Source organism: Cornus florida, unplaced genomic scaffold, assembly GCF_030987335.1.
Source record: "Cornus florida cultivar Cherokee Brave unplaced genomic scaffold, ASM3098733v1 CherokeeBrave_3.0.0_Hap2_Chr02, whole genome shotgun sequence".
Lineage (NCBI taxonomy): Eukaryota > Viridiplantae > Streptophyta > Magnoliopsida > Cornales > Cornaceae > Cornus > Cornus florida.
Window position 1 is genome coordinate 112,346,482 of NW_026775572.1, and position 27,188 is coordinate 112,373,669.

Consider the following 27,188-nt stretch of genomic DNA (forward strand, 5'->3'; position numbering starts at 1 on the left):
TGTATGACTTGTTCTAGTGTTCTTCATTCTACTTCTAATTGTCCTCATGGACAAATTCAAAATGAACCCATTGAGCAAGTTAATGCAACATTTGTGAACCAAGGGAACAATCCTTATGGTAACCATTACAATCCCGGTTGGAGGAATCATCCTAATTTTTCTTGGAAAAACCAAGGGGAGGGCTCGAACTCTTCCCAAGGCGGTTTTCAAGGGAAATACATTCCACATTCACTTCAAAACCAAGGATCCCAAGGTTCAAGACCATATAACTCACAAGGAAATCAATTTGCTAGTTCTCCTTTTCCTAACCAATCATATTCTCAAGGAAATTCTAGAGGTTCCGCTTTTGAGGAAAAGGTTTTAAATGCTTTGGGCACTCTAGAAGCAAATACTCAATTATTGCATTCTTATTCTCAATCAATTGCCAAGCTAGAAACCCAAGTAGGGCAAATAGCTAAAACACTTAATGCTAGAGAGAAGGGAAAGATGCACATGAATGCCCCAATCAATGAACAATGTGTTGTAGAAACCAAATCCTCATTGGAAGGGCATAATGTTGAGCATGTCAATGCGGTAACAACCTTGAGAAGTGGTAGGGTAGTAGACAATCAAGTTAGAATGCCTAATGAAGAGAGTGAACCGGTACAACCTCAAGTTGTCACCCGTCCCGTTCCACACACTATTCCTCCTTCATTGCATGTGCATGATCTTGAGAATGAGAAGCCCTCAAATTGTGAGTTGAAAGATGATTTCCAAAGAGATTCATTGAAAACAGTGTTGAAAAATGTGTTTGAGAAAAGTTCTTTGAAAAATGTTATTCATGATTCTTCTTTGAAAAGTGATTTGAAATCCAATGAATCGAACAAGTCCAATGCTAAAAATTCTTTGAAAGAAAATGCTGAAAGAGTTTTTGAAAAAGCTCCATTTTCGGAACCCTTGAAAGGGTCCATTTCAAAAGAAAGGCAAAAGACCAAGAACAATGAGATAATGGATATGTTTAGGCAAGTCACAGTCAATCTTCCACTTTTGGATGCAATTAAGCAAATTCCGGCTTATGCCAAATTCTTGAAGGACTTATGCACCCAAAAGCGGAAGAACAAGAGCCAAACATCAAAAAAAGTGGTCTTAACCGAACAAGTGAGTTCCATTCTACGACATAACACTTTTCCAAAGTTTAAGGACCCCGGTGCACCTACAACATCTTGTGTCATTGGTGAACATGTCATCAACCGGGCACTTCTTGACTTAGGGGCTAGTGTTAACCTTCTTCCCTATTCGGTTTATGTCAAATTGGGCCTAAGTGAATTGAAACCGACGTCGGTGGTTTTTACAACTTGCTGACCGATCCATTAAGAAGCCTAGGGGGATAATTGAGGATGTGTTGATTAAGATTGATAAGTTCTTCTTCCCGGTTGACTTTGTCGTCATTGACACGGAACTGGTGCCCAATCCAAAGAACCAAATTCCAGTTATCCTTGGCCGTCCTTTCTTGGCAACCTCAAATGCCAACATAAATTGTAGGACGGGGATAATGAAGATTTCTTTTGGGCACATGAGAGTGAAGTTGAACATCTTTAACCCCACACCCAATCCATTTGACAAATATGAGGAAGAGGTTAATGTGGTAGAGGAATATCATGATCTTGCTTGTGAAAGGAATGAGCTTTTGTGCATGAACAATGTTTCAAAGCCTTCATCTTCATCTTCAGCATTGCATGCAAGAAAAATGATTTCGAACTCTTTTTGTGAAAGGGCGTGGAAGCCCAAGGAAAGTTTTGACAAGGAACTCAAGACGTCTTTTGAGTTTACCTCAACAAGTTCTTCTAAGAACCATTTGTTGGGAGTGACTCGAAACATCTCTCATCCCAAAAAGGAGGGGATGCATTGCAAGATCTTTGATCCGGGTTAAAAGAACCCTAGGTCTTGCTAGAGACGTTAAAGACTAGCACCCAAATTCGTAGGATGTCAAAACCCTATTCTTCCCTCATTTCTATCTTGCATTTTGATTCTTGCGATGTCTAGATATTGTTTTTGTGGTTCATATACATTGGAAGGAACTGAGTAAGGGATTGCATGAGCATTCAAGTCATTTTGAGCATTTAGGCATAATTTCGATCGATCCAAGTTTTGGTTCGATCGATCGAACGATCGATCCAACTATGGACTCGATCGATCCAGCTCTCATTTTGCACCCAACACTTAGAAAAATTTTGGACCTACATCCAAATTCCAAAATGCATGCTCTCGGGATCTCCAAATTTTCAAAAGTTCGATCGATTGTAAACCATTTCGATCGATCGAACTACCTTTCGATCGATCCAACATGGGGTTCGATCGATCATGAGTCCCAACACTTAGAAAAATTTTGGACCTGCATCCAAATTCCAAAATGCATGCTCTCGGGACTTTTCAAAATTTTTCATGTTCGATCGATCGAATTCAAAGTTCGATCGATCCAAGGTTCCAACACGTATCAACTCTTGAACCCTTAAACTTGTACATTCTTTATCGTCTTCGATCGATCGAAATTTGCATCTCATTAATCTAATTTCCTTTGATTTTTCAAAATTCATTTAAAAAAAAAAAAAAAAATCCAAAATTTCAAAAAATGCCATTAAGAGTGGAGACCTAAGTTCGATCGATCGAACTCCATCTTCGATCGATCGAACTCTGCATATCGTGTTTTTAAAATATAACCGAGTTAGATCGATCACTTTGGATCGATCCAACTTCAAAAGGAAACCAAACCCTAGTCTCCCTCTTCTCTCAATCTCATCCTAATCCGGCAAAAACCCAACACAATCATCTTCCTCATCTCCGGCGAGCCAATTCCGGCAAGGTAGAGCCTTATTTTCACTGCGGCTTCGCCCCCTCTCTCTCATCTCATCCCTCTCGGTTTCGAGGTAAACCGAATGCAATTTTCTTGATTCCAAGCTTAAATTGATGCATGTTATTGATTTTCTATGTCGAATCATGTTATAAATATGTAAATCGTCCATTATTGAAGCTTGAATTTCCTGTTACATGATATACATATACATATCCATTCGGCCGAACCAAATTGGGGATTGTGATGTGATTTGTGGAGTTTGGGGAGTGTTTGGGTGTTGAGGATTAGATGTTTGGTGTGTAGATGGGCCCACAAACACGTTTGTGTGGGCCTCGTGCTCTAGATCTCACAGATCTGCGACTTTTCAGATTCGGCATTCGCACAGTTCGATTGATCGAACTTGTGCTTCGATCGATCGAAGTGGTGAACTTCATTCCACTACCTTCGATCGATCCAATCTTGTGCACTTTCATGCTTCGATCGATCCAAGTGTTGGATTGATCCAATTCACTTCGATCGATCCAACTTTTGAACATTTTTCACTTCGATTGATCGAAAAATTTCTGTGATCGATTGAACTTAAAGTTCGATCAATCGAACTTTCACAGATCACACACTCCATTCATCTTGTGTCGTCTTCATGCTATCTTTATATGCACAATGCCTGTGATATTCCACATTGGATGCATTTCATACCTACATTGCTTAGCATGACTCACATTTCATTATTATCATAGATTCATGTTATCCATATTTTGTCAATCTTATTTGACATACATGTTTCTATTATGCACTTAAATTCTTATATATCTGGCACTGACTTATATTGAAATTTTCTTGTCTTTTTACAGATCATGCCTCCGCGGTACAAGAGTATAGCCAGGAGATCTTCGGGGCCACAGCCACCCCGCAGACATATACGGCTCAGGATAGAGATGGTTGCAGAGCCATCTCATGCTCAGGAGGAGGCCGCACTGGCTACTCCCCCTCAGTCCCCATCCTACGAGGCTGAGGAGGGAGCTGACCACATGCCATCTACATCCCAGGCTCCTCCAGCCTTCACACCATCACCTTCTCCTATGCACCATCAGGCAGATGCAGCCGCCATGCCATCACCGCAGCCACCTCTACTGGCTCAGCGCCGTGACCAGTTGCTGCCGAGATATGCAGCCATGACCGTGGCTCAGGAGTCGTACTTCGATACTGAGTACTTCTCCGAGTCTATCCTGACTTGGTCTGGCTATCAGGATATCTTGCAGCGGGGCCTCTCAGCCATCCTTGCCCTAGTCACCGGCCTTGTATACCCGCGACTGGTGCGGTTATTCTTTCAGCATCTCCGGCCCTCGCCGCGATCTACCGCAGCGATGATCACTACACTGGACGGCCATGAGATTGTCATCACAGTTGACACTCTGGCCCGTGCTTGCCGGTGCCCACACCGGTGTCCACCTGAGCTTGCAGAGACATACCCGAGGCTGCATAGGCCTTCATTTTCTGACATGGCTGTCTCCTTGACAGGCCATCATGTCGGTGGTCAGACATTCGCCACCAGGACCTTCTTGTCTGACGACCTCTGGTTCATCGACACAGTTCTCTTTCAGAACATTTACATGGCGGGCCACAAGATCCAGATGCGTCATGACTACTTGACAGCTCTTTACGCATTTTACACGGGCTGCTGGGTATCTATCCCAGTCCTCATCTGGAGCGTGATAAGGTTGCTGTATGATTCTTTCATTTCCAGGAAGGACCCTAAGCGGTCCAGGGTCCTGCCCTTCGGACACCTCATCACGCAGATCCTTCTTGACCAGCGCTACAGAGTGCCCCCAGATGAGGAGCCCCTTGCACGGTCCAGCTTTTATAGGAGGAGCGACTGGAATAAGAGCTACAATGCTCTTATTCGGAGTCTTCAGGAGCCAGCTGTAGAGGCAGCAGCTGAACTAGAGGAGGAGGAGGCAGCCCAGGCACAGCCGGCACCTCCAGCAGCAGCAGATATCGCAGCGGACGACGCACCAGTCGGTCCGGCTACCGATCGCATGGACATTGACCTGGAGCGACCTGCGAAGGAGTATGCCGATGCTACAGATGATGTTGATGCCGATGATACCAGTGATCGAGCCGCTGCTCAGGAGCGAGTTCGGGAGTCTTTTTCAGAGGCATCTCTGCCTGAGTCTCCAGTTCCCACTCCCGGATTCGGAGCACGCTTGCAGACACTGGAGGAGGACGTAGCAGCCATGCGAGCCGACATCACTGCCCACCGAGCTGAGTTCACCTCTTTCAGGGCGGATGTCATGGCTTGCTTTGCCGATCTCTCCAGCCGACTCCCTGCACCTACACCTCCAGCCACTGCAGATCTTCACGATCAGGCCTCCTGAGACTCCACTTCCAGTTGTTTTATGCTTTCATTTCTTTTATTCTGGATCTGTATTATACTGTCACTGTTACTGTATTATACTTTGCGGCCGGTCTATCGGCTTTATTATTTTATTAATGTACCTGCACTTTATATTCTCTATATATTGCTTTTTGATTATGGATGTCTCTTAGTATCTCATATTTGTATGTTTGACTCCATCAGGTACATCACAGTGACTTCAGTGAGAGAGTGCTGCCCAATTTTTTAGGACCACTCTTACACCTCTCTCTCTATTATCTATTTATCCCATTTTACACTTGCATGTCCACTGTGCACTGATTATCCTATCTTGTTATCTAATGAGTTTATCCGAGTGCAAACTTTTCAGGACCACAGTTTATCCTAAGTTTGGGGGGGCCATGCCACCCACTTTGGATACTTCTATCCCGATCATTCATGTCTAAAGCACTGGTATACTCTTTCCTTTGTTCTCTTCACACATTGAGGACAATGTGCAGTTTAAGTTTGGGGGTATTGGTGTATGTTTCAGTGTTACTTTAAAATACTTTAAAATTCAAATTTTGAGCATGTCTTGTGTATTTGAGGGATATTTCTATACTTGGTCCATTTCTAGCTATGATTTTGATCTTTTGAGGACTATATTGCTTAAAATTTAAAATTTGCTTGACTTGAGAGTCCAATACTCCTTGTATGCCTTGAGGATGCCATTTAGGAGTAAATTTTTCAAAAGATTGATATCTTGCTTGCATTTGTGGTCCACTTCATCCTGAATTTGTGATTGTTTTGAGATTCATTCTAGGATTCTACACTAGCACCGGTGCATACTAGCATTCATTTGTGGGGTACATGCTTTGTTGATTATTGAATTGGTTATATCCCAATTGGGCTAGTAGTGCATTGGAAGCTTTCATTCTTGATAAATGTGGATAACAACCCCTTTTCATTGAGTAGCCGGGATTCTTGCCTCATTAAGCAGTGAACTTCTCGCGCCGAAAGGTGGGGGGTCCAAACTCTAGGTTAATACTTGATTAAAATAAAAAAAAAAAAAAAAAAAGAAGAAGAAGAAGTTGCAAAAGCAATAAAAGTGAGGACTTCTCCCAAAAGGTGAGAAGTAAGAAATGATTAGATGGTTGTTGTCTTGATTTGTAGCCTAGTTGATTTGAGTTTGTAAGTTCGTAGGGGTGTCTTAACACCTAATGCCCTAAAGCCATCTGGTTTGGGAGTCATTGACCTAAAGCTCGCTACATGAATCTTCTAGAAAGCTTAAGAGATCAACACATTGCACAATACTTCCATCTTTGATCCTCAATAAAAAAAAAAAAGAAAAAAAAAATAGAGTGAAAAGAATAAGCGCACCTAGAATAATAAAGCTTTAATAAAAGGTCCACTCTCTTATCTTGATGATCGGTACTAGATTTGTGTGCTAGTTTGAGGGTAAGGATGTGATTACTTCTCTAGTTGGCTAAGATAGTAACACACTTGATGCCGGACCTCTCACATGGATTCTAGACTTGTTTCGATTTTCATGATCATTTTCTAGATATGTGGAGGACCATACTTGCTTGTTTGATATTGAAATTTTGGGAGATTGCTTAGAAACGGTTGAAAAATTGCATACTTGAGGTAGTTTTCTCCCAATGCTTGTTTGCAATATTGGTGCCTCTTTTGAAAGAATGAGCTTAATGTTTGTGGGTACCATTTCTGGAAACCCTCACGAGACTTTACTCGTCCACTAGGGGTAACCTAGGGGATTAAAAGGCTTGTTGCATATGCTAAATGCAATCGTGTTCCCTACGAAAATGGTGTTATCATTTTACTTGCTTTCCAGTTTATACTTATTTAGTTGTTCATTTCATTCCTTTACTTCTTAGTTCATTGCTAGGGACTAGCAATATTTAAGTTTGGGGGTGTGATGAGCACTGATAAGTGCGCATTTAAACCCTTTAAGCTTAAGCATTCTAGTACCTTTATCTATCTTACTTTGCCATTTTAGACTTATTACGTGTTATTTATATTTTCAGGCACTAATCCCAAAATTGAGCTAACTCAGCCAAATAAGAGCTTAATTGAAACAATCCTGAGATAGGGACTAGCAATATTTAAGTTTGGGGGTGTGATGAGCACTGATAAGTGCGCATTTAAACCCGTTAAGCTTAAGCATTCTAGTACCTTTATCTATCTTACTTTGTCATTTTAGACTTATTACGTGTTATTTATATTTTCAGGCACTAATCCCAAAATTGAGCTAACTCAGCCAAATAAGAGCTTAATTGAAACAATCCTGAGATAAACCAAAGGAGGGAGCAAAGTGGAGAAAGAAAGGAGCAAAAAGGAATCAAAGTTGTGCAGCTGAAAAGTTCGATCGATCCAACTTAGAGTTCGATCGATCGAACATCTATGATCGATCACAGTACTTCTCGATAGATCCAACCTTGGCCTTTGCTGAAATTCCAAGTTCGATCGATCCAACATCACCTTCGATCGATCGAACCCTATTTTGTCCTATTCAAATGATTGATCTTATCCACAGCTGTACGCCTACCAACCACTTTTGTCCTTTTCCCCATAAATATCTTCGAAATATCTCAGCCTTGTCCTTATCCGGAGGAGTTAGACCACTTCGATCGATCCAAGATGCAGTTCGATCGATCGAACCCATCTTCGATTGATCCAAGTTAAGGTTCGATCGATCGAACTTCCTCCAGCGAGAAAAAGTTAAAGTCCAGATCATTTATTCCGTCCTTCACCCAATCATTGGAGAATATGCCTTGCACGACCACAGCTCATCATAGGGTGTATTTGACCTACCTATATAAGGAATATGATACACTTTTTGGAGAGGAGTCTAGAGTCTCTTATCACACATTGAAAATCATCTTGGAGGCTATTCTTGGAGAGGAAGAAGGGAGGAAGCTAGAGCAACCATTGGAGGAGATCTTCACCAACAAGGAGCAGCCATGGCGTTAGTCCTTGAGGGTTGGATCATCACTACCTAGAGTGGCTAGACATCTTCTTGGGGCTAGAGTTAGCCCCAAGCATGCTTTCTATACTCTAATCTTGTGTATTATTGAGGGATTAGTGTTGTATGATACATCTTGATATTCATGTATATATAAATCTTGATTATTTCATGGTTTGTATGGTTTAATGCTTCCAATTGACTATTCTATTCTACCCATATGTCTATGTATGCTAGAGTAGGATATTCATGTGCTTATCTCTAGATTTAGTGTTTTTGATGCATGTCTATGTGTATTGATGCTATAGATCTAGAGATTATCAAGATGATATGCTTAATGAATGCTATTTTGGTTCATTTGATGGTTTATGCCTATTCTTGATGGTTTGTGCCTCTCCCTAAGTTTAGATAGCTTTATTTTCATGCTAGTAGTATAGATTTAGTGTAGTGGTAGTGTAATGTTAGATGGGAGGACAATCCACTCTTGATGTTTGATGTTCCATGCTTGTGAGTCCAAATGGCATATTCCTCTAATATTGTGTTGTATGTGGATTGTGAGCTTAATGAAGGATTAATGACTTGTTTTGATCTATTGTGCTATCCCCATGTTGTCTAGACAATATATGCTCTATTATTTAGATATATTGTGCTCTTCACATGATGTTTAGACAATACTTGCTTGATTTGTCATCCTTGCCAATTGAATCAACCTAATGCACACACACCCTTATCATATTGCAACACATCCATTACCCTCAATTGATCACTTGTTAGTAGTATAGAAAAGTATTGCTTGGTGGTGATCTCTACACCCCAAGACCTTTCTCTCTCTTGTTTACCTCATATTATTTTATTTAGTTGAATTCAATTTAGCTTAATCAACCAACCAACCAATTGTGTGATCACTCGACCTACTAACCCTAATTACCATAGTTTCACAATTCGATACACCATCAAATCCCTTGGGACGATCCCTACTCGCCCTATCTATATTTTATATAGAGAAATGTAGTAGTGGCTTTCTATAGATGTAAAACTTGGCCACCTCCTAAATTCACACATAACTCTTCAAGCTTGACTTGGTATCGCGACCCTTGTAAAAGAGGACCCGGTCAGAATGACATCCTCCCATTCCCAAGTGGACTCAGCCTCATTGTGATGACTCCACTGAACACTTACCAAAGGAATAACCTTGTTACGAAGAATCTGATCCCGTCGATCTACAATATGACACGGCGGCTCCAAATAAGTTGCATCCGGCTGCAACTCAATCTCCCCAACGTAGATATGCTGATACCGATCCTCATCTCGCAGAAATTTTCGCAACATGGAAACACATTATGGACGCGATCTAAGTTATCCAGAAGTGCCAACCAATAAGCAACAGCTCCAACACGATCCGTAATCATGAATGGACCGACAAACCGCGGTGACAACTTCCCTTTCTTCCCAAAGCACATGACACCTTTCATAGGTGACACTTTGAGTAGAACCTGATCTCCAACCTTAAACTCCAAAGCATGAGTACGCTGATCAGCATAACTTTTCTGCCTACTCTGAGCAGTACGCATGCGAACCTTAATAAGAGCTATTTTCTCCGAAGTATCCTTGATAAACTCAGGACACAAGAATCTGCTCTCGCCAACCTCCATCCAACAAATAGGCGATCGACATGGTCAGCTATATAACGCCTCAAATGGTGCCATCCCAATAGTTTTCTGGAAACTATTGTTATAAGCAAACTCCACAAGTGGTAAGTAATCCTCCCAGTGGCCCTTGAAATCAAGAACACACGACCGAAGCATATCCTCCATAATCTGATTCACCCACTCAGTCTGTCCATCAGTCTGAGGATGATAAGCAGTACTAAGGTACAACTCTGTACCCAAGGCCTGCTGAAAACTCTTCTAGAATCCTGACACAAAGCTCGAATCCCTGTCTGATATAATAGACAATGGAATGCCATGTAACTTTACAATCTCTGAAATGTAAAGTCTCGCCAACTGCTCTGAAGTGTAGTCAGTGCGAATAGGCAGGAAATGAGCTGATTTCGTCAGTTTGTCCATGATAACCCAAATGGAATTGTGATCCTTGAAGGAATTTGGCAATCCTTCCACCAAATCCATAGAAATGCTCTCCTATTTCCACTCCGGTATCAGTAGTGGCTGTAGAGCTCTTGGTGGCCTCTGATGATCAATCTTGACCATTTGACAAGTACTACATTGGGAGACAAAAAGAGCAATGTCCTTTTTCATACCTGCCCACCAAAACTGCCGCTTCATATCCTGATACATCTTGTCGCCTCCCGGATGAACAGAAAACTCAGAGTGATGAGTCTCAGTCATCACATCTTTCCTCAAATCATTAGCAGAAGGTACCACTAACCGTCCCTTGTACCTCAAACCTCCATCAGCCCTATCTCTGTAACCTTGTCAATGCATTGCTGATCCGTGAGTTGTGCCTTCAAAACCTTGTGAATGATAGAAGGTGTAACTACCATACAAGCCATGAAAGCATCTGACAACTCATCCACTGTCCTCAAAGCATTCCACTCAGTAGTGAATAGAACAGAAAGACTACCAACAGGTCGGCGACTGAGTGCGTCTGCCACCACATTTGTTTTCCCTGGATGATACTGTATCGAAAAGTGATAGTCTTTCACGAATTCCAACCACCTGTGCTGTCTCATATTTAGCTCCCGCTGAGTGAACAAATACTATAGACTCTTGTGATCGCTGAATAATCTGAAGGACTCACCCAACAGATAATACCTCCAAATACGTAAGGCAAAGACCACGGCTGCTAACTCCAAATCATGTGTCGGATAATTAAGCTCATGAGGCTTAAGCTTCTGAGATCCATACGAAATCAGTCGCTCCTCCTGCATCAAAACACATCCATGACCCTGCAATGAAGCATCCGTGTAGACCAGTTACTCTATCCTGCTCTGCGGGGTAGACAAAACCGGTGCAGAAGTCAACTTAATCTTCAACTCATCAAAAGCTTTCTGACAATGTTCATCCCACACGAACCGTACACCCTTCTTAGTCAAATGAGTGAGTGGTCCTGCTATCTTTGAGAACCCCTGGATGAACCTCCTATAATACCCTGCTAGACTGAGAAAACTCCGAATCTCAGTAGGTGATGTAGGCTGTCCCCACTCAACTACTGCGGAAACCTTGGCTGGATCCACCGCTATTCCTTTTTCTGACCCCACATGACCCAGAAACTTCACCTCCCGCTACCAAAATTCACACTTCTCGAACTTGGCATACAACTGGTGTTCACGAAGCGTTTGCAAAACTATCCGTAGATGTCTAGCATGGTCATCCTCTGACCTTGAGTAAATCAAAATGTCATCTATGAAGACAATGACAAATTGATCCAAGTAAGCCCTGAAGACTCTGTTCATCAAATCCATGAAGACCGCTGGTGTATTAGTCAACCCAAACGGCATCACCCAAAACTCATAGGATCTATATCTAGTGAGAAACGCTGTCCTCAGAACATCCTGCTCCTGAACTCGAAGTTGATGATACCCTGACCACAGATCAATCTTAGAGAAATAGGTAGCTCCCTTTAACTGATCAAATAGATCATCGATCCTAGGCAAAGGATACTTGTTACGAATTGTAACCTTGTTCAACTCCCTGTAATCTATACACAGGCGGAGCAAACTATCCTTCTTCTTCACAAATAACAATGGCGCTCCCCAGGGTGAAGTACTTCGAAGAATGAAACCCTAGCTAAGTAGCTGCTGAATCTGATCCCTCAGCTCATGTATCTCCACTGGTGCCATCCTATAAGGTGCCCTAGCAATAGGCGCAGTGCCTGGAGCTAAGTCTATCACAAAATCAATTTCGCGACTAGGTGGCAACCCTGAAATCTCCTGAAATACATCTGAGAAATCCTGTACAATCGGTATGCTATCCAAGGATACAATAGTCCCCCCCTCCGTTCCTTCCTCCGTATGAAACAAATAGGTGCTAATGACTCTCCTAGAATGCAGCATGGCGACGACATACATGTCCTGACCAGGTATGGTAAACACAATAGACCTATCAAAATAATTAACTTGGGCATGGTAGTGAGACGACCAATCCATCCCAAGTATCACATTATAAGTGTGCATGTCCAGGACCAATAGATTGGCTAAAAACCTGAGTCTGCCAATATCTAGTGCCACAGGCCCATCACTCTCATGAAGAATGGCTATATCGCCCAATGGTGTAGAAGTACCTTGAAGTCTACTGCATACCCGAGTCATCATCCCAGACAAAGCAATAAAAATCCTAGCTTCAAATGAGTGTGTAGTACCTGTATCAAATAAAACACGTCTATGAAAACCATGTATAGGAAACTTACCCTCAACAGCCTGAGGTGCCTGCATATCCTGTGGCATAGGGTTATACACCCTGCCATAATGTAGCTGCTGCAGTGCCTGTCCCTGAGGCTGTGGCAGCATTGGTAAAACCGGATAAGTCTGTCCCTGAATTCGTGGAACCTGTAGAGCTGGTAAAGGCACTAGCGCCCTCTGCCCCTGCTGCACATGTTGTCCCTATCCCTGTCTGGCTATAAGATATTGCATGGAAGTGTGACCATTCTCTCCACAAGTGTAATAACTACCCTGGAAAGTACCAAATGGCCTCCTCTATCGGTTAGCCTGTGGCTGACCCTGTCCTGCCTATGGTTCCCTATTCTATTGTCGCTGAACAGGTGCCACATCCCTGGGATCATCCAAACCACCCTTGTGCTTTTTCCAAGGCTACTGTCCCTAGAATTTGCCCTTATCATTCTGTCGATGTCCATTCCCATTCCCCTTCTCAGTTGACTGGTTAGTAGAGTCTCTGTCACCCTGCTTCTCACCCTTGACCTGTCTGATATCCACGGTCAACTGGTACTACTGTAGAGCGGTGTCTACCACCTGAGCATAGGTAATATAGGCTGGACTACTTGTAATAGCTCTCTTGATAGACCACATCAGTCCCTTAACAAAACTGTTGCGCTTCTTCTCCTTTGTATCCACCTCTTCTGGTGCAAAGAGAGACAAGCGTGTGAATTGCTGCTCATACTCTGCCACTGTCATGTTTTCCTATTGCAGATTGAGAAACTCAGTCATCATGGTTTCCTTGACTGCATAAGGAAAATACTTTTCTTCAAAGCGTGCACTGAACTCATCATAAGTCAAAACCATCCTCTCTTCTATGGTGGTAACTGACTCCCACCACTGTAGTGCATCCCCAATTAGCTTGAAGGTAGCAAGCATCTGCTTCTGAACCTCCGTGCACTGAACCAAGCGAAGATGTCGTTCGATGTCCTATTCCACTGGTGAGCTGCTCTCGCATCGGTGGAGCCTGTGAACTCAGGTGGGTTGCCCTTTGTGAAAGAACTCCTAGCCTTTCCCCAAGTATCAGTCTGAACAACCGGTGCTGGTACCGGTACTGATAACGGTGCCGGTTGTACCTGAGGCTGATTCCGAAGTGCAGCCGTTACCCCTGCTTCTATAGCCCGAGCAATAAGGTCATTGAGGTGAGGAGGAAACTCTGGATCTCCTCCCTGATCCCGAGTCTGTTGAACTTCTTCCTGCTCCTCATAGAACTGACCTTCATCCTCCTGACGCTGCATACGGGCCGCTTCCCTTCATTGCTGATTGTTCCGTCTGGTTCTTGCGTTAGCCATTCTGTTAACACAGAAAGACAGATATTAGCACGACTAAACTGAACCGTAAAGTATACAATGAATCTTAATACTTAAGCTCTAATAAAGAGAAAACGCTACGCGGAAGTCTTATACGATAGAATCCTAGAGACACTTGAACCTGGAGTGCTCTGACACCAACTGTGATACCCCTCGGATCCGAGACACGGGTTGATCAGGCCCAGGCCCAAACCCGAGGGATATCAAACAATTAAGGTATTTTAAATCGAACATAGAACACAAAGTGAAATACGAAATAATATAATAAGCTGAAAGAAACTAAAAGAAAATCCTTGTATCATAATTAATCAAATCCGATAATCCAAAACTCGATAAGTTTACAACTCAGGAATCCATCCATTGGACCCCTTATTAAAATTCTCAAACCAAAACTAAAATAATAGAAATAAAATCCAAAGCTAAAATAGAGAAGATTCATACATAATTTCTAAAATTTGCTACTGAGCCTGAAGAAAGGTTAGCTATATTTCATGTAATATAGTTCTTGCTTGTTTACTAACATCTGTTATGGACATTTGTCTAATATTTTTCATTATACTATCTGCATATTGGGATTGAACTTGAGGTCATTTTCAGAAATTTGCAATTGAGCCTGAAAAAAGGTTACCTATATTTCAATTATTAGTTCTTACTTAATTCCTACCATTTGTTATTTATATTTGTCTAATCTTCTTCATGTGTTTAGTTGTGCATGTGTTTGGTTGTTGTTGTGTATTGCAACTATTATATTGGGATTGAACTTGAGGTCATTTTCAAAAATTTGCAACTGAGCCTGAAAAAAGGTTACCTATATTTCATTTACTACTTCTTGCTTTATCCTACCATATGTTATTTTATATTTGTCTAATCTTCTTCATGTGTTTCGTTCTGCATGTATTTGGTTGCTGTTGTGTATTGCAACTATCATATTGGGATTGAGCTTGAGGTCATTTTCACAAATTTGCAACTGAGCCTGAAAAAGGTTACCTACATTTCATTTACTACTTCTTACTCAATTCCTACCATCTGTTATTTTATATTTGTTTAATCTTCTTCATGTGTTTAGTTGTGCATGTGTTTGGTTGCTGTTGTGTACTGCAACTGTCATATTGGGATTGAGTTTGAGGTTATTTTCACAAATTTGCAACTAAACTTGAAAAAAGGTTACCTATATTTCATTTACTAGTTCTTGCTTGATTCCTACCATCTGTTATTTTATACTTTTCTAATCTTCTTTATGTATTTGGTTGTACATGTGTTTGGTTGCTGTTGTGTACTGCAATTATCATATTGGGATGGAGCTTGAGGTCATTTTCAAAAATTTGCATCTGAGCCTAAAAAATTGTTAGCTACATTTCATTTACCATTACTTACTTGATTCATACCATCTGTTATTTTATATTTGTTTAATCGATCTTCTTCATTTGTTTGGTTGTGCATGTGTTTGGTTGCTGTTGTGTACTACAACTATCATATTAGGATTGAGCTTGAGGTCGTTTTCACAAATCTACAACTGAGCCTGAAAAAAGGTTACTTATTTTTCATTTACTACTTCTTGCTTGATTCCTACCATCTGTTATTTTATATTTGTCTAATCTTCTTCATGTGTTTGGTTGTGCATGTGTTTGGTTATTATTGTGTACTGCAACTGTTATATTAGGATTGAGCTTGAGGTCATTTTCACAAATTTGCAATTGAGCTTGAAAAAATGTTACCTATATTTCATTTACTACTTCTTATATTGTGTGTGATTATAGACTGTCAATATGTGATTATGGACATTTGTTTAGTATAACATTTGTTTACTGTCCATCTGTGATTATAGACATTTGTTTAGTATAATCCTTTGAATCTGCCCTAAATTTTTTTTTGAGTCTTGGACCATTTTCTAAAACATAAATAAATAATATAAAAAATGAATGACGGAAAATCGGAAAAGGAATTGGAAAAGAAGACACGATCTTCACATTTATGCCTTAAGGGAAAGACATTACGGTATAACATCGTATCAATGAACCATAATGGCGGTGGGAGATCTACCCATTCTATAAAGGTGTTGCCTAGATAGGCTTTCTGAAGAGAAAGAGATGCAACCGTGGCCTGCTCTAACGGATACTCTGTGATAAGAGGATGCAATGGCTGCTCTGACTCTGTGACCGCTTGAGGAAGGTGGGGGGTATCCGTAAGCTATCTCGATAGTAGTTGTGGAAATAATAATGTCTTGCCCATCCACTGTAGTGTGTAGGATCTAGGGGTCAACCTCATCTCGATGGAGGTGCTGGAAGAACAGAGTTACAAACCATGGGTACACCTTGTCATTTATCGGCATTAGAATAGAAGCAATGCCACGGCGGGAGATCTCGTCGAATCCCCACTTGGTCTGCTCAAACCATGAAAAGAAATCTGTATCAAATGCATACTCTGGATCCAGTCCTCTCTTGGAAAAGGATGGATCAAGCACTGCTTTGACAATGGGTGCCTGTAGATCCATGGAATGTGCACTGGAAAAGGCACTGGATGAGGAGGATAAAGGAATAGAGGATGATCCAGCCACTACAGACTCAGAAGAAGACTCCCTCTTTGGAGAAGGGGGTGGTTATGGAGGCTGGATAACTTTCTTCCCTTTTGTGGCAATAGATTTACTCCGCTGCATCTGGAAAAACAATATATAGATATCAGTGCACGGATCCAGAAATGAGATAAGTATCGAAAATGAAACACTGAGCATGCCTGAATGAATTAGAAATAGAAAATAGACAGAAATGAACATGCTTGTGCAAGAATTTATCCAGAGGACTTCAAGAATAGCATTTAAACCATTTTTTTGTCAATTTAGAACTAAAACATGCTTCAATAAGATAAGAATGGATTATGGCACATTTAGACAATCACAAACATGCAAAATGGTGCATTGGAAGCAAATAGAGAACACAAAGTCACTTTCTGAAAATTTTTGCAAGAATGAAACCAATGTGACAAGTCTAGGATGTGATGTGCACAAAATATGCAACGTGAGTTCACAAACCTATAACTTAAGAGATTTGGCAATTTTCAAGCATGTAGACCTTAGGATGATATCTATCATTTCCTAAGTAAGAATGTCTATAATTTTCAACATGAAGTCCAATGGAGCAATTATGACATGGCAAAGGTCTATTTAGAACTCAAGAAAGCATGCACATCATGAAATAGAGAAATAAGTGTTGGACATGGTTAACTACACTACAATCTTAAGCAAGTTATGATGCATAGGTTCCAAGATGAATTTTAGACATAAAATGCAACATACGAAGCATTTAAGAAATGATGCATAAATTCAAAGCCTAACTCCATTCACAAAAATCCCATCCTCCTTTTTCAACAAATCAACAACCTATGGCCACTCAAGGCTCGTGACCCCCTCTAAGCAATTTAAAGAACAAAAATGATCGCTTAGGGCTCGCGACCCCCGTACACCTCAAAGATATAAAAAATATGGTCACTTATGGCTCGTGACTCCCTTCTTTGAAAAATTGAAGCATACAAATGGTTTAGAACAAGAAGAATGAGAATCTTACCCCTTTTGTATCAAAACAATGACCGGTTAAGGCAAAAATGCCAAATTTGGTCTCAAGCCTGATAAGCGCTAAAAAGTGCGCATTTAAACCCCTTAAACTTGAGTATTCTAGGACCTTAATCTATCTTATTTTACTATTTTAGTCTAATTTCATGTTATTTTCCTTTTCAGGCACTTATCCCCAAAATAAATCAATTCAGTTGAATTAGAGCATAAAAGATACAATCTCAAGCTTAGTGGAAGAAAGGAGCAAAGTGGTGGAAAACAACATTCTTCGATCGATCGAACTAAGCTCTGATCGATCTCACAGTGATCGTTCCAACCATGCCAAGATGGATCGAGCCTCTTGTCCTTATCTTCAGGAAATTTCCCTCTTCGATCGATCCAACATTCCTTCGATAGATCGAACATTTTTGATCTTATCCCCACCTACCACTTTTGTCCTTTTCCCAAAATATCATGAAAATATCTCGGCTTTGTCATTATTCCCAAAAGGCGCCGCCATAATTCAATCGATCGAACCATCCTTGTGATAGATCGAACCTCCTCAAGTGCGAAAAAAACAGAGTTCTAGGCAATTAAAAGGTGTGCTCGTGGTACAATCATTTGGAGGTCCTAGTGCACGGGGTCTAACCATTGGGTGTGACATTTGAGCTTCCTATATAAGGATTTTGGGCTATTTTTACAAGATATACACTTTAGAAAGGAACCATTACAAGAGAGGTTGGAGGAGTCTAGAGATTAAGGAGAGATACACACCATTTGGGAGAGTTCTTCCACTCATCTAGGGTTTCCATCAAGGAAAAGAAGATCATTCTTACCATTGAGATAGCCCTTGAGGGTTGGATGACCACATCAATAAGTGGCTAAACCATTCTCTTGGGGTTAGAGATAGCTCTAAGCGTGCCTCCTAGACTTTAATGTTTTGTAATTAATGGGGATTTGTGTTGTATTTCTTATCTTGACATTTAATATATATATGAATCTTGTTTTTATAATGATTTGGGTAGTTTAATTCTTCCAATTGATCATTTCATTCTATTAGTATGTCTATGTATGCTAGAATAGATGTTCATATGTTTATCTCTAGGTTTTGTGACATTGATGCATGTCTATGTGTGTTGATATCATGAATCTAGTGATAGTCAAGGCATGGTGCTTAAATAGAATACTCTTGATGTTTATTTAATGGTTCATACTTATTTCTTGATGGATTGTGCCACACCCTTAGTTTAATTAGTTTAATCTTCATGTCACTAGCTTAGTTGTAGTGTAGTTGCCCTACTTTCTTAGATAGGTGGACAATCCATGCTTGTTGTTTGATGTTCCGTACTTATGAATGCAAGTAGTATATTTTTCTACTTTGATGATGTGCATTGATTGTGAACTTAAAGGAAGGAATAATGGCTTAATTTGGTATGATGTGCTATTCACTAGTTTGGCTAGACAATGTATACTTATTTAGTCATCCATGCTTGTTGAATCAATTAATGACACACACTTGTATTGCAACATATAATCCCCCTTATCCATTAAACATTGAGTTTTTAGGGAGGTGGTGCTTAGTGGTGACCTCTAAGTCCCAAGATCCTTCTTTTATATTCTCTACATTTCATTCTACTTTAATTGCTTTACTTTGCATCTATTTACTTTACATTATAGCTTAATTAACTAATCAAAACATCTTTGATCACTCGACCTACAAATCCAACGTTGATTTCGAAGCTAAATACACTTCATTTCCCTTGGGACGATCCCTACTCCCCCTAGCTATATTTATAGTTAGAAGTGGTAGTGGCAATCTCTAAATTTAAACTTGGCCACGCTACACTCTTTTTGCAACAAGTGCTTTGGTTAGAGTGACACCAAGTTTTGGTGCCGTTGCCGGGGATTTGGCACTGTCGTATTTTGGAAATCAATTAGGAATTAGTACTCTTTTGATTTTGTCTTTATTTTTATCTTATTTTGGTTGCTTATTGTGTTTGTTCTTGATTGGCTAGGTGAATTGAGCCAAGGGAAGTGAAGTAAAGGGAAATTCAAAAGCAAAAAGGCAAGCTAAGCTAAATAAAAGTGCAAAAAGCTAAAAATATAAAAATTGCAAAGCAAAGCAAGGCAAAAATTGAAACTAATTTGAAGTTGCTTAATGACCCTTTGTGAGCTTTTTTAACTCTTTCTTTAGTTAGATCGTCGGCCCGCATGGAGGCAAGTCTTTAAATTGTTAGATAAATCGTGAGCCCGCGTGGAGGCAAATTACTTTTCTTGCATATTGTTCAAAGCATGAGAGTATGGGATAAATCTTTGTGGAGGTTTGTTGATTGATTTGTCGAGAAGGAGAAGTGCTTGGTATATGCTTTTTGTTGTTTGTTTGTTTGCTTTGATAGTGTATATATGGTCGTAGGTCATTAAATCCTACTCTTGTTCCAGTTAATTCAAATCTTGAATCCATTGTTCACAATCCAAGAGGAAGGGGTAGCTCTCATCACTCCATTTCATCAATGGAGAACATTAATGAGAACATCAATGAGGACCATGTGGAGGACCTTGGTCACATCGACCAACACGGTATCCTCTACCCTAATGTGCACCATCATGACCACATTCAAGTATCGTTAAGCATGCCAAGGCCCTTCATTCCACAACAACAACAAGGCCATGTTTTATTGGGAATGCCTCAGCCAAATTTTGTTCCACCACAACCTCCCATTATTTAAGGCAATCAAGGTGCTCATGTAGCGCCACCGGTTGTGAATCCTCCTCTTGCTTTGCGTGATCATTATGTGCCAAATGAATATAATGTACCTACACGCATTCAATTACCCCCATTTAGAGCACATCACTATGAATTTAAAGCGCAAACTATTTAAATGCTTCCCAATTATCATGGACTTCCAAGTGAAGAACCTTACAAACATCTTGATGAGTTTCTTGAGGTGTGTTCTACCGTGAAATACACAGACATGCCGGAAGAGGTTTTGAGATTAAAATTCTTTCCTTTCACCCTTAAATATAAGGCAAAATATTGGTCGAACAATCTAAGACCTTTTTCAATAACTTCTTGGAAATAAATGCAATAAGAGTTCTTGAAAAAGTATTATCCGGTTTCAAAGACCAATGCAATCAGAACCTTAATTCGGGAATTTTCTCAAGGGGAAGGGGAATTGTTTCATGAGGCATGGGAGCACCTTAATGACTTCCTTAGGAAATGTCCACATCACGACATTCTTAAAAGGCAATTGGTGCAATTTTTCTTTGAAAGTTTGTCGGATAATTTTAAAGGAATGGTAGATGCTTCCATGGGTGGTTCATATCTTAATAGGCATGAGGATGATGTATGGCATCTTCATGAGAGTATGAGCAAGAATTTAATGCATCGATCCTTATCTTCTAAAAATGGTAGAAACATAGGTGGACGGAAAATGTCGGCTTGTATCAAGTTGACAATTCCAATGACATAGCCGTCGAAGTCAAGTCTTTATCTCAAAGGTTTGATCAATTTTTGATCAACTAAAATTTGATGAATCAAGTGTCTTCCTCCCCCAACTATTCTCATCATAATTCCAATGAAGCTTGCATGACTTGTTCTAGTGTCTTACATTTTACTTCCAATTGTCCACATGGACATGTGCAAAGTGAAAACCATAAACAAGTGAATGCCGTATTTGTCAACCAAAGGAATAATCCCTATGGCACACATTATAATCCCGGGTGGAGGAACCATCCAAATTTCTCTTGGAAAAGCCAAGGGGAAGGGTTAAACCTTCCCCAAATTGGTTTTCAAGGCAAGTATATTCCGCCCCCAATGGAAAGCCAAGGTTCCTAAGTTTATAGATCATCTTATCAATCATCACATGGAAACCAATTTTCAAATACTCACTTTCCAAATCAATCTTATTCTCAAGGAAATTCTAGAAGTCCCGCTTTTGAAGAAAAAGTGTTGACCGCTTTGGGTACTTTGGAGGCAAATACCTAATTACTTTATTCTCATTCCCAATCCATTACGAGCTAGAAACCCAAGTTGGGCAAATAGCTAGTACCTTGAATGCTAGGGAAAAAGGGAAAATGTAATTAAATCCACCACCCAAGCAATAATTTGTTATGGAGACCAATTCTTCATCGGAAGGTCACACAATCGAGCTTGTCAATGCGGTGACAACCTTAAGATGTGGAAGAATTATAGACAATAATTAGTAAGCAAAATAAAGTGAGTGAACCGGTGCAACCAAAAGTTGACACCCATCCTGTTTCACATCCTATTCCTCGTTCATTGCATGTAAAAGAACCTTTTATTGAGAAAGATTTAAGAAATGATTTGAAAAATTCTTGTGTTGACAATGTGTTGAAAAAAGACTTTGAAAAAGTTTTTGAGCCAAAGACTTCATTTCCGGATGCCTTAAAAGGATCAAATTCTCTTGAAAAATAACAAGGCAAAGTGAATGAGATCATTGAAGTGTTTAAGCAAGTGAAGATTAATCTTCCGCTCTTGGATGCAATTAGACAAATTCCGGCATATGCTAAATTCTTGAAAGATCTTTGCACCTAAAAGAGGAAGAACAAGAGCCAAGCACCAAAGAAAGTTGTCTTGACTGAGCAAGTAAGCTCCATTTTGCAATACAACACTCTTCCAAAATTTAAGGACCCTGGTTCACCTACTATCATAACCGTCAAATATTGCATATTTAAGCGCCCTTAATTGCATTAGTTAAGTCCATTATTTGATCTTTGTATATAGATTAACTACATTTTTATGTTTTTGCAGGTCTTATTGCTAAAAAGGAATAAGAATAAGGTTTTAAGGGTTTTTGGAGCACAAGTCATACCGGGCCTATATATCAAGTGGCTTTTAAGGAGAAATGACCTGAATAGACGATGGATGCAATCAGAGCAAAAGAGAGAAGACAGAGTCAAAGAAGCAGCCTCACGTTCGGATGTAAGAACTGGCGTCCAGACGCCACTTTCAGCACCTTGCGTCCGGACGCCATTCTGCGCGTTCGGACGTAAGGTTATGGGCCTCCTTTTTAATTTAACCCGATTTTATTCTATCTTGAGTGGAAATTCAAATTTTGAACGTATTATTTTATTTGGAAACTCATGTAAAGATAAAGGAGGGGAAAAGTCTTGTATCAGTTAGTTAGTTTTGGTTTTTGAAAAGATATTGTGAGGGAGAGGATTTTTAGGGTTCTTGGATGCTAAGCTTTGCAACAATGGTGAGAGAAGAGATTTTCTTCTCTTCTTCAATTTTGGAGGTTGCTGCCATATCTATGAGAGGCTAACTCCCTTTTTAGGGAGTTGATGTAACCTAGACCAAGTAAACATGTATTGATTTGTGTTTCAATTTGGGGATTTTTATTGTATATATTCAGTTTCATAAATTAGAAGTTTTTACATTAAGTTAATGTGATTTACATTGAATTGATGTATGTGATTATCAATTGAATATATATTTGTGTTGAGTTGTTATCTTGTCTTAAAAAACCACATTGACACAAGTATACACTTGATTTCCTATAGTGACAATGGGAAAGAATTTATGGAATGTTTATATTGGCATGTAATTGAGTATTTATATAGGTTATGCTTAAGGAAGATGGACCATGCTACACTTTTAGATTAATGTAGTTAGGTAGATGGTCCATACCAACTGAAAATAATCTATGATATTTAATTAATTTCATGTGCTGCAACATACCATTGAAGGACCTTGATAGCCCATGCCTAGGGAAGATGGTTCATACCACAACCTAGCTTAGATGGATGAGCCATGCTAACCAAAGATGAGTTATGCTTAGTCCTGAAATGTATGATCTTCTTGACGATGTTGTGCTAGTTTTATGCTCCTACACATCATTATATATATATAATTGTTTATCCCAAAGTTGAGTGCAATTTAACATGTTTATGAAGTTGAGGTGAAGTCAATTCCTTAGCCTTCTCTTTATAAGTTCAATCTATTCTAATCACATTATTTACTGTTTTATGAAATTTAAATTCATAGGTTAAGTGACAAACCAATCAAAGTATCATCTCTGTAATCAAATTAGGAAGTAATTTTACAATTCTGTTTGCCATAAACTAGCAATCCTTGTGGTTCGACAACCCCTTATTATAGCATTAATCTGCAATGATGAATGTGCTATTGTTATAAGTGGTATTTTTAAGTGGTGCACATTTGTGCGCATCATACTACTTCTTGCATCATTGGTACCATGTCATTAACCGGGCTCTTCTTGATTTGGGAGTAAGTGTGAACCTTCTTCCATATTCGATGTATGTTCAATTGGGCTTAGGGGACTTAAAACTAACGTCGATAGTTTTGCAACTAGCCAACCAATCCATTAAAAAACCCCGGGGTATCATTGAGGATGTGCTAATCAAAATTGAAAAATTCTTCTTGGCGGTCGATTTCATAGTCATAGACATGGAACCGGTCATAAATCCCAAGAGCCAAATTCCTGTTATCCTTGGCCGTCCTTGCTTGACAACCGCTAATGCCAACATAAATTGTAAGACAGGGATAATGAAAATTTCATTTGGGCATATGAAGGTGAAGTTGAACTTATTCAATCCAACCCCCAATTCTTTGAACACGTATGAAGAGGTTTGTGTTGTTGAAAAATGCATTGAAAATGAATGTGGAAAATTTGATTCTTTGCTTAATGACAAAATTTCAAAAGGATTATCTTTAAAAAGGGTTTCAAAAGATGTTTTGTTAAAACCAAGTGTTGAAAGGGCATGGAAGCCTAAGAATTACTTTGATCAAGGATCGTCAATTCTTTTTGAATCAAATCCAATGAGTTTCCTAGGGAATAGTTTGTTGGGTGGGCTTCAAAGTTCTTTTCACCCCGCTAAGGAGGGGATACACAACAATATTTTTGATCCGGGCTAAAAGAGCCCAACGTCTTGCTAGAGACGTTAAACACTAGTGATTCATAGGGTTTTCAACCCTATTCCTCCCTCATTTTTATTTTTACCTTCTTTCCTTGCGTCGTCTAGATATAATCTGGGATCATATACATTGTTTGAGATTTTGATAGGGAAGGCATGCACTTTCATCTTCGAATTAGGCATTTAGTGTCTGTTCGATCAATTATAAAAGCAAGTTCGATCGATCGAACACCATCTCTACATATTCCTACCTCTTAGCCCTATTGTGCCAAAAATCTCTGCATGCTTCACTTCTCTGTGTATCGTGCGAAATTTTCATCAGATCGATCCAAGTTTTGCTCGATTGATCCAGTATCTATTTTGATCGATTTGTGTTCTATACTTAGAAATTTTTTTGAAACTCTGAAAAATCACCTCTCTGTGTATTATTCGAATATTTCTGCAGGCTTCCACCTGTTGGATCGATCGAAGTTCGATCGATCAATACTCGATCGATCTGTGTGCTTCCATTTGACTTTAACTTTTTAAATTTCAAATTTCAAATTTCAAATTTCAAAATTTATTTTACCAAAAAAAAAAAAAAATTTAATTTCCAAAAAAAGAAAAAAAAATAAAAAATTTCAAAAATATTTTGTCGTTTTGTGGGTTCGATTGATCTGAGTACCTTAATGATCGATCTGTGTTCGATCGATCTGATCACCCATGTGATCGATCTGACATGTCGGGAACCATTTTTAAAAATATGACCCAAGGGTCACTTGGATCGATTTCACATCGATCCAAGACCCTCCTTCTTTTCCAACACTATTCCATCATCTTCCCACTTCTGGCGACATTCTGGTGACCTCCCAAGGCTTCTAAACTCCACTTTCAATCTTATTTCATCTCCCACCTCTCGGTCCACTTCTTTCCTCTATTCTTGGTAAGTTTTTCATTTTATTTTCCACTTTGGAAGTTGATTTACGTGTTTTGATGTTGCCATGCTTAGATTAGAGACTTTTATGTTGATTTATTGCCATTTTTGAAGCTTCCAACCATATGTATATAGATGTATATATGTGTATATATATTTTCATTACCGAATTTAGATCCGGGGGTTACGTGCCGATTTAAGTGACCATTCATGCTTTGTTGAGGTGTATAGGGGGTCACGAGCCTTGAAGTGACCATTGGAATGAAGTGACCATTCATGCTTTGTTGAGGTGTCATCCACATCTCAGATCCGTGACTGTCCATATTTTTCCACAGATTTGATCGATCACATTACTACTCGATCGATTAGAGTAAGATCGATCCCAATCATATCATGATCAATCCAACATGGATCGATCCCATCTTTTTCATGATCGATCGAACTTCAGTGTTTTGCTTATAGAGCTCATATACCCTCTTTTGTGTTTCATGCTATCTTATTTATGCCCAATGCCTATGTTTTCCACTTTGGTCGAATTATTTTCTTGTCATATCTAACATATTTCACTTTATTGGACTATTCACTGTCTATACTTGGCTGCATTATCACTTACATAGATTCATGTATTTTACTTTGAGTTGTCTAGTTTAACTTGACAAACATGTTTCTATCTGTGTGCTTTCATTTTTATTTCCTGTTACTGGCCACAATTGCAAGTGTTTCTTTCTTTTGTGTAGACCATGACTTGGTTCAAGACCACTACCCACCGGACATATGACCGTAGGGTGCGGCAGCGGAGAGAGGATCTAGAGGAGCCTAAGGAGCTAGCTCCCGCTTCGTCCGAGAGCTCCTCATCTTTTGCATTTGCTCTTTCTTCTTCATTGGCTTAGGAGGCCGAGCATGCGTTACCTTCTTCACCTATTCCACCATCGACACAGCCCGGTATAGTCCGAGACAGAGTGGACAGGAGATATTCGCGCCTTTCAGTGGCGTATGAGTCAGTTTTTTATGACGCCTTCTTTTCCCGATCGATTACGACCAAGTGGGCTTATGATGAGATCTACCGGTGCAATATCTCTCCTATTCTGGCCCTGGTGGCCAATTCGGTTTACCCACGGCTCATCTGGTTGTTCTACCAGAACCTCCGGCCGGCCCCGAGTAATCTGGCTGAGTTTTGGACCACCATTGATGGCCATCTTATCCGCATTATAGTTAAGATACTGGCCACTACCTTCTAGTGCCCACGTGTCTGCCCTTCTGGCATTGATTATCTTATTCTTCATAGGCCATTCGATGCAGACATGGCCACAGCTCTGAATGGCCCTACCAGTGCCGGCGACACATTTACCACCAGGACTCATATGCCTGACTGCCTATGGTTCTTTGATTCGATTTTATTCCGAAATGTACTTATAGCAGGGCACAAGATTCAGAGGCGATCATATCTTCTCATAGCCCTTTATGCTTTCTACACAGGGCATTGGTTTTCAGTTCCTGCCCTTTATTGGAGTGTTATAATAAAGCTTTACACAGATTACATCAGCAAGAATAAGCCCAAGCGGGCCAAGTTTCTCCCCTTTACGCATTTTATTACTCAGATCCTCCAGGACCAGCGCTATCTTTTTCACCCGGAGGAGCATCCTGAGATTAGGGCTTGCCACTATAGCAAGAAGGACTAGAATAAGAGCTACAATGCTCTTATTAAGAGTCTAGAGGACAACGCAGTCTTAGCAGTCGAGGAGGCAGAGATGGGGGAGGTAGAGGCAGTAACAGCAGCAACAGCCGAGGATCCGGCAGATGCACCGGCAACAGAGGGCACTTTCATGGACATTGACCTGGAGCAGCAGCCTCCAGAGGAGTTACCATATCACTCTCCAGCGGGGGTCTCCATTACATTTGTGACGGCCCTGGTTTTTCAAGCCAATGCGTCATGTGATGAATCAAAGATTGACCCGATAACAGATCCAAATGCGA

General features: G+C 40.1%; 1 non-coding gene across 1 annotated transcript; it reads right to left on the reverse strand.

Moving 5' to 3' along the window:
• Positions 1-20,532: 20,532 nt before the first annotated feature.
• On the reverse strand, positions 20,533-20,639 carry LOC132298024 (small nucleolar RNA R71). Its single transcript, XR_009479492.1, has one exon. It is a non-coding gene; the product is annotated as a small nucleolar RNA R71 (small nucleolar RNA).
• Between the last annotated feature and the right edge of the window lie 6,549 nt (positions 20,640-27,188).